Here is a 7,587-nt window from a genome sequence, read left to right as displayed (position 1 = left end):
TCTCGAGTGTAACAAAGGCCATCTTACATAGTAAGATAGACCCCTTAATGTAATAGCTAACTCTTACTGCTAAAAATTGAGAACATTTTTTGTACTAATTTTACCCCCTTCTTAACTTTTACACCTTGTCTTCCACAGGTGAGTTGGAGATCCTATATTCACTGTATTTGTGTCTTCCATATGCCGTACTATGCTTCTGCTCCTGAGCCACAGACTGACTGTTGAATCGCTGTGCCCTGCTTGGTTCACTCTTAAGTAGAAACTGGAAGCCAGTTAAAGTATCTATTTTGTTGTTGTAACTGGAGAAAATAATTTTAGAGAGCAGAAGTATTAATACTGTGGAGTTAGTGATCAGCATGGAGCTAGTAGGGTGGAGCAGGTGACTTTTGTCCCCATTGACAGTGTATTTAAGAGTGGTTGCAGTAGTTTGTCTTAAGTTCATTGCGTGAGGATATAAACTTTTTCTCAGAAAAGATAGGACTAATATCCTTTCCCTCTGATGGCCTTAGGCCCTCAGTTAACCACCCTGTTGTGGTATGCTACCAAAGTTAGAAGCCTTTCAGGTTGGGGTTTCATCCCAGTGACACAAAGATGTTTGGGTTTGTTTGTTGTGGGGTTTTTTTTCCTTAAATGTACCAGAAATGCTGTTTGTAGCTGCATCCTCACCTGAGTATGGAGCATATGATTGCACTGTTAATGCTCTGTGGATCAGGCAGTGTCTAAACATGTCTATTCTGATGGTGTAACAGCCCTGGATTCCCCAGGGTAAACCAAGGAGGCTCTAGCCCTGTGCTGTGGCCATGGGCTTCCAGCCATACGATATGGGAACACCTATACAGCTCCTCTCGTGTCAGACTGACCTTCCTTGAAAGGACAGTGTGTGTTCTGTGACAGTGCGTCTCTCTCTAGGTACAGACTGTACCTCTCAATAGCTTTTTAATTCAGTAGAGGGTTTGGGGCAGAGATAGACAACTGAAACAACCAAAGCTGGGGAGGGGGGAAGCACTTAGAAACTTGGAATCCTAAACTCAGGTCTTAGATTGCAGTGGGATCTGTTCCCAGTGAGTACCATGGGGAAGGAGCTGTTTCTCTTGATGTGCAAGTAGGTAGTGAGTGTACATACTCCGCTGCTGTTTCGACATCTGTCTGTTTACCCTACTTTGTATTTCTAGTTCTGAGGCAGAAAGCTTTTATCAGCTCTGGTCTCTTCTTATGTCACTGTTTCCAAAATACAAGTGATAGATACAAATCTAGCAGTTAAAAGGCTGGGCCTGGCAGAGGGGGAGGAAGTAAAAGGCATGAAGAGGTTAGTAAAAACTCTTTGTTCCGACGCCCTGTCCAGCAAGACGTTTGTGCGGGTGCTCCCTCCAGGATCAGGTGTGTGTATGTACCTTGCTGCTTCAGGTCCTGTGCAAGCGAGTTTCTCGGGCCTGTTTTATGCAGAGGGTGAGGGTAGAGGTGGTGGTTTTTCAAGTCTGCCTGAATGCAAATAAATATCTGAGAAGACTTGTAATACAGTGACAGGTGTCACCACAGAGGAAACTTGCGTCTGACCTATGCGTAATACTAGAAAGGGAGGAATGAACTGAAGAGCCACTGGCTCGGTGAGTAGCATAGAGTCCTGAGAAGCCGATCAGCAGAGCACTCTTCATGTTACATCCCGTGTTCTGCTTTCTTGGCTCTAATAATGGCATTAGCACCAAAGCAACATGCAGTAAGACAGTAGAATTTCTTTCCTTGAAGGTTGCTGAGCTATTCACTATACCACTTGTGTGTGCAGATGCTCTGCCGCTGTTTGCAGAGTGACAGGAGTCTTTGTCCAAAGCATTGGTGGGGATTAATCACTGCAGAAATTTGGAAAGTTTTATTCTGTGCTCCAGCTGTCCTGGCTGACCGTCGCCTTGATTTAACCTGTTAACATCTGAGAGCAAGGCAGAGTGTCCTCTCCACACGTGCAGAGCAGGCCTTTCTTTTTCTGGAATCTGTGCTGCACCATGAAAGGCTTGCAATGAAGAAAGCATGGCTCTGACTGTAAACAAATACTTTCAGATTCCAGTTGCACAACCAAAGGAATTCAGTAAATTCCTATTTTTCTAACCATGACATGCCTCATTTTAACACTCTTCAAATTGGCAAATCTCATCTTAGACTGCCTTGAGAATAACAGACAAGAAGTTTTTATTCTGGCTTGCAAATAGCTACCGTTGTGCTTGTTACAGATATCTCAGTGCTGTGGCTTTGGCCCCATGGCTCCAGCGATCCATACACTGACTCCCCCTGCACTGCCTTTGCATGTGTCTGACTCGTTTCTCAGGAGTGGTGCGTTGTTCCTGAACCTGTAGCTCTGGGTCTCTATGAGGCGTCAACTCAACCCTTTTGTCTACTTGGATCTATTTGCTCTTGCATTTACCTTCCTCACCTGGAAACAAACCCTGCGTGCTGCAGTGCTCACTTACTCTGTTCGATATCTGTGTCGATAAGTGGAAAAATCTGTCTAACATTCCATCTCACCAAGTGTCTGGCTCACTGCTAGCCCACCGCTCTTTGTAATTTTATAACTGCCTAAGAAATTAAATCTGTGTTGTGATAAGTATTCTGTGTCTTCTTCCTTTTGTTTGCTGCTTGGAGATGGGGCCGGATAAGATCAGGGTGTGACGCTACATGTGTTCTGTGGCCCAAACCGAAATGCCAGCAGTAATAACCCCTCTGTCCTAGCTGAGCTGCGTAGCTGCGCTCGAAAGACACAGTCAGCTTGGGTTTTGCAGGGACTGGGAAAGGAAAAGCTGAGTTTCTCCTGGCACACTTAGCTTGCAAATGTAACTTTCCCCTCCTGTTCCTCCTTAAAGCTGCTCTTGGACTTGGACTTGTGCATTTTTCTCCTGCTCCTCAGGTGAGTTTAGGTAATTTCCTTTATTCTTTCTCTTTTTGGGTTGCATCTGAACCAGTGCTTTCAAATACGCACCCGCTCACTGTGCTGTCACTCCACGCTTGCCGCTTCTCACCTTCGAGCCCAGGAGGAGGATCTGGAGCGAGCCCATGTGGATGTGTGAGGAGGCATCTCCTGCCTCTGTGTGTATCCTTCCTTTTGCAAAGCCACGGTAAACACTTTGATTGGGGTGGACGAGAGGAGAAAAAGCCTTTCTGCTCTTGCCAGCAATGGTGGAGCACGCAATGAGGAGACTCTCCTCATTCTCCTGTGTGACCGTTTCCTAGCGAGGCCTCGGCTGTGAAGCTGCAGCCAAAGCCTGATCTAGCTCTGGAGGGCAGCGCTGTCCTGCCGGTGCCGTCTGTGCGCCTCCGTTTGCTTTGGGCAAAATAGGTTGTGTTAGCTCAGATGAGTGTTTCTAAACTGTTTGTTCGGCGGCTGGTGATGTTTCCTGTCTTCTGCCTGGAGCAACCTGAGATCTGAGAGAAGCTGCTGGCGCATTCAGTAAGTGGCAGCAATGTCCAGCCGCAGTGGTGGTGCCAGCAACTCTGTCCCCTGGATGGATGCGATCGTCCAGACCCGCTGATGGAGCGGGAGGTTTGGCTGTCCCTCTGCTCCTGCCTGGTGCATAAATCACTGCAGAGCAGAATATTCTCTAGTAAGCATGGGAAAAATCCAAAATAATGGGTCAAACCCAGCGACAGCTGCGTTCAGATTGGCAGTCTCATGTCTCTGCCGTTACGGAGTCTGGCACATTAAGCCTGAATTCCCAGGGAAGGGACTGAGAAATCTCATCTCCAATTATTTACAAGCGTAGACATGGACTCATGCCTGTTTTCCTTCCTGGCGTGCTTTCTCTTGGTGTAGTGAGCAGGCTTTTGGGTTTAGCCACGTTGTGGTTGGCCACCAAGTGACCAGGCACTGAGACCCGTTGCTGCTTCTCCTCACTCGTGACGTGAGACTCGGGCCCAAGATGAAGCAATTCGGAGCGAGTCTGGTGTAAACAGCCCAACTTCCTGGGCCGTGGCTGTGCCGAGCGTGCTGCCGGGAGCGGAGGTGCCGGGCAGAACGGTTCTGGTGGGCTCACAGCGACCTCAGCCTTGCTGGTTTGCAGGAACCCTCCTTTGATGCAGTGTCACTGGTTTTTTAGAGCAAGTGAGTAGAAAGCAGATGCGGGGGAGCAGCAGGCAGCAGTGGGCACCATCCCCGCTCTGATCCTGCCCCTGTTTGGGAGCAGCCGCTCCTGGCTGAATACTCGCCTGTCCCCAAGCGTGCACCTTTCACGTACCCCATCTCACCTGGCCCTGGACAGGTCTCGGCAAAGGTTTGGATGTGGTTCTGCCAGGCAGTGACTTCTTCACCTAATTAACGGTGAGATGTGAGCTAATGAAGGCTTTCCGCCCAACCTGCTGGAGTTGAGGGAGTCTGATGCCTCCTGTTCTGGCACCTTGTTGCATGGTTTTGGTTTTGTTTGCGGCTTGTTGGTTTTGGTGGTGTGGTTTGGTTTTCTTGGTTTTTTATTTTTTAGCAATGAGCTTTACTAAGTTACAGGTTATAATAAAGGATTTGGAGATTGCTAAGTTCAGGTAAGTCCATAAAATAGGCTGGAGGTTTTTGACAGTATTTTGATATTCTGGATAGTATTTTGCAGGGGCAAGGAAGGCCCCAGAGGAGAGAGAGAGGGAGAGGAGCTTGTGTTTGCACAGGTCCAGGTCAAGGGCCACGCCAGGGACCACTGGGTGACACGGGGGAACGGACCCACTTTGCCCACGTGGTGGGTGCAGATTGTCACCTTTAGGTGCCAGCGTGGCTCAGCACCTCTGGCTGGGTGCCCCCCTGCCCTCAGCACCTTCCCGCCGCCTCCCCGGCCCCATCCCCGCTGAGGGCAGGGCAGGCCAGCCGTGCTTTGCAAAACCCCTCCGGGCCCTTCACCAGCTGCTCCCCCGGCAGCTCCGCGGCCGGGCTGGTATTTTATGTGCGGAGGGCAATCGGAGCGGTGTCCCAGCGGAAGCCTGCGCCTTCTGATTGGGAAGGCGACCGTGCTGGGAGCCGGGGGGAGCCGGGGGGAGCCGGGGGGAGCCGCGCTCTGCCGCAGCGCAGCCGCTAGATGGTGGTGCGGGGCCCGCAGCCGCCCTGCGCCTTCCCCGGCAGCGTCCCGGCCTTTTTCCCACTAGAATCATCCAGGCTCTTTCCTCCCTTCCCTGGGAAGCACCTCAGCCTTCGCCCCGCCATCCCGCCAGCGCATCCCCGCTGGTTCCCTCTCTGCTCATCTCTCTGCTCGTGTCTGCAGCGCCTTCGGTGGGTGCTCAGGGCAGCTGCTCGGTCACTCGGAGCAGAACAAGAAAGGGGAAAAAAAAAATAAAAAGAAAAATGCTCTGTGTTTGCCCTCAGCCAGCCCCTCAGCCCAAGCTGCTCGGGGAGGCAGAGGGCTCTTTGCTGTGTGTGCCACAAGTGTCCTGCGTGGGAAAGCTGCTGGAGAAGGAGCTTGTCTGCAGCTGTGCTGGGGGGCTGTGGAGGGGCCAGGCCATAGCAAAGCTGTGGTGGTTTTAGCTGTGTCTTTAAGCCAGTGACTGTACCGCTACTCTGCCCTGTTTTCCTGAACGAATTGTATCGCAGCTTTTGAAATTGGGCTCAAAAATTGAGTCTTGGCAGGAGGGGGCAAAGCTCTGGGCTTCACCTGTCCCCACAGCCCCTGGAGCAGGTCTGGTTTGTGGGGAAATGCAAACCCTGTGCTGGGACCCTCTCCCTGCGCACCATCGAGGTACAGGGGGCTCTGCTCCAGGTGCCCATGGGGACCCCCCCGGCCCTTCAGCACCCTGTATTTGCTTCGTATGGGCACCAAGCACAGTGAAATCGCAGAAAGCATCTCTTCTCACCCAAAACCAATTTTGAAAACAAAAGCAGGGAGGCAGAGCCGGGAGACGTTATCTCCCCGCTTTTTAGCATTTCAGATAGGAAACAGCCTTTCATGTCTCCCAGGACGAAAGGCAATTTGCATTTCAAGAGGTCAGGACACAGCTATTTCTTTTTACCATCTGAAATTAGTTATTAAAAGTCTATTTGGAAACAAAACAACGCACGCATGAAAAGATGGCCTCTGCAGGCTCAAATTAACTGCTCCTGTCATCCCTGATTTCCCTGGCTGCTGCTGGAGGATGCTGACTCGAGGAGGTATGGGCACTGCTGGAGATGCAAATGGTGCAAAACGACGAGCTCCTCTGGCTGGCTGGAACTGCTCCGGGCATGGGGGAGCTGCCGGGAGAAGGGGGACAGGGGTGTCCCCTGGGAATGGGGGAGCTTTGTACCCCGCTCCCATGCACAGCCTTGGCTCTAGACAGGGCGCTGCGGCGAGGATAAGTCAATAACCATCTCCCTGCAAACCCTGCCTCCCTGTTTGCTGCCAGCTCCTGCACTCACCCAGGAGCGGGACCTCAGCCTGGCCCCGACAATCTAATTCTGCCTAATAAAAAGCCACGGGCAGCCCAAAGCAGCCCCTGAGGTTGGCTGGGGCTGGGGTTTGCTGGGCTCTGCTTGCTTTGTTTTCTCAGCTGCCGCCTCTGCCCTCCCCGAGCTCACCGCTGCCGCTTATTTATATTGGAGTTTGCATTAGCAGATGCACTCTGGGATATTCAATTACCTATAAAAAGCTGTAACAACGCAAGCCTTTGCTGGAGCAATCAAGGGGGTTGGTTTTTTTTTTTTTTTCCTTGATTTTGGGTGCTTGGGTTTTTTTAACTAGCTCTTAAGAGAGTCATAGAGATGGGTGAAGTGGTGGCATTGAGTTTAAAAAAAAAAAAATAAAATGTGGAGTAAAGAGTGGGAGAAATAAATAATTCTGTTTATGAAATGAAACAACCGGGTAGAAAAATGATCTCCGGGAAGAAAGCAGCTCCCAGGGCTATTTTTAGCTCTTCTGTTTCTTTTTCCTTCCCCCCAGCACAGGTTGTGGTTTTGGTACATGTCAGTCCCGTTCCCCCCCGCCCCGCTGTCACCTCTTGAGTGCCAGGTGATGCTTTTTTTTTTTATTTGGTTTGTTGGGGGTTTTTTTGCATCTTATTTATAGCGCAGAGGCAGGGGGAAGGGCAGCAGCAGGCAGGAGAGAGGCCATGCAGGCTGGGAAAACTGGGGGCAAGCTGGCAGGGGCAGAGGCGAGGAGGCGGCGGCAGGGGCTATGCATCTCCTGCAGGACCTGTCAGCAGTGGGGTTACCCCAGAGCTGGACTTGGACCCCCTCTTTGCTCCCCAGTAGCTTCAGGGCTGTTGCAACCTACAGTTGCTGGGCTCCCTGCAGCTCCAGGGGCAGGCGTCACATTTGATGCTTTTTTCCCTTGGAGAGCCCCATGCTGTCACAGCAACCAAGGTTGGAGGAGCCCTGGAGATCCACCGGGTTCTTCTCCACCCCCTAGGCACCATCACTCCTCAAGCCCTCCCAGCAAAGCTTTCCTCTGCCGCCCTCAAAGGCACTCAGTGCTGCAGCCTTGCCCAGGCATCCCTCCCAGTGCCGTATCCCCCCCAGCTCCAGATCCCCCATCGTATCCCTCCTGGACGGTGCTGCTGCCCCAGGACCCCTGTCCCTGCATCTCCTCTGTCGCCAGCTCCTCCCGAGCGAACATCCGCGTGGGCTCCCATCTTTGTGCCTTTATGGAAGAAATACATAATTCT

The sequence above is a fragment of the Balearica regulorum genome, chromosome 15, assembly GCF_011004875.1.
Source record: "Balearica regulorum gibbericeps isolate bBalReg1 chromosome 15, bBalReg1.pri, whole genome shotgun sequence".
NCBI classification, from domain to species: Eukaryota; Metazoa; Chordata; class Aves; order Gruiformes; family Gruidae; genus Balearica; species Balearica regulorum.
The sequence above is the reverse complement of the archived record's forward strand: the minus strand, read 5'-3'. Positions refer to the sequence as shown.